A 1,371-nucleotide genomic window follows, 5' to 3' on the forward strand; every position below is an offset into this window, starting at 1 on the left:
AAGGGATTGTGGCATGGCCATCCTCCAAGGGGATGATTTCTTGCTTTCTTTCTCTCTGTCTTGGTATCTCTTGCAAGTGCATGTGCCCTAGAGCAAAACTTTCTCTCTAAACAAACAAACAAACAAAAAAGTGTTATATATTAAATAGCATTTAAATTTTTTTTCATGTAATAAAACATTGAGTATTATAAAAATAAATTTTTCATACCCATATATAGATTAGACATTTATAAGAAGTTCAAATATCCCACAAGACATTAGAGAATTTAAATCATAAACATCAAAATTACTGCAGAGACCAGTTCAAGCCGGCGAGCAGTTCTGGACACCAGGCTGCCTGCGGCTGCAGACCTTAATAGCCAGGACCCATCGCTCATCCCTACCCCTCCTCATCTCTGGACTTCAGGTTGGTTTCTTGAGACTTTAAGACAAACTTGCACCCCTCACCCCCACCCCACCTGGAAACAAGCCAGCGAGAAGGTCTGGACACCAGGTTGCCTGCAGTTGCAGGCCCTAACAGCTGGGGCCCATCACTCATCCTCTACCCCTTCTCCACTTGCCTTTGGATTCTCTGAATTTCAGTGTTTCGAATAGTAATTTTTTTTCTTTGCTCTTGAGGTGTAGTTTATTAGGTCAGTTGGAGGCTCTCTACTCCTTAGAAACAGGGAGGACTTTGGGTCATCCAGGACCAGTGACAACAGTACATGGTACTGGTGAGCAACAGGTAGGCCAACCATAAGAGAAATCACCAATTTTCTAATCCTGCACACCTTTTAACACTCCGAGATAACTTGAATAATTTAGGAAGGAACATATAGATCACCTGATTACTAGAAATAATTGCAGAGGCTCAATAAGTATGAGCAACCAACAAAAGGCCTCTCTGCCAAGGGAAATTATCAAGCCTACATCACCCACAGTCAATACAATGGTTGTAGTGGACATATCAGATAAGGAATTCAGAATATTTGTAGTGACCAAACTAACTGAGATGGAAGAGGAAAGAGACAAGGGGCTCCAAGAGATGAGGAAGTCCTTTCATGATTTGAAAGAAGAATAGATACCTTAAACAAGAACCAGATGGAACTTCTAGGGTTGAAGAATGTGATGCAGCATATCAAAAGCTTCCTTGGAAGTATTAAAAGTAGGTTAGATCAGGCAGAAGATCGAATCTTGAATGTAGAAGACAAAACATCTGACCTAGAAAAAAGTATCAAGAAGATTGAGAAAACAACCAAGAAAAATGAAGATAATATATACGGAATACTGGATACCATCAAGTGCCCCAACATCCAGATAATTGGTATCCCAAAAGAAGGAGAAAATAATAAGGGCCTAGATAATTTATTCCATGAAATCCTGGAAGAAAAC

The sequence above is a fragment of the Tupaia chinensis genome, unplaced genomic scaffold (assembly GCF_000334495.1).
Source record: "Tupaia chinensis unplaced genomic scaffold, TupChi_1.0 Scaffold143794_1, whole genome shotgun sequence".
Lineage (NCBI taxonomy): Eukaryota > Metazoa > Chordata > Mammalia > Scandentia > Tupaiidae > Tupaia > Tupaia belangeri.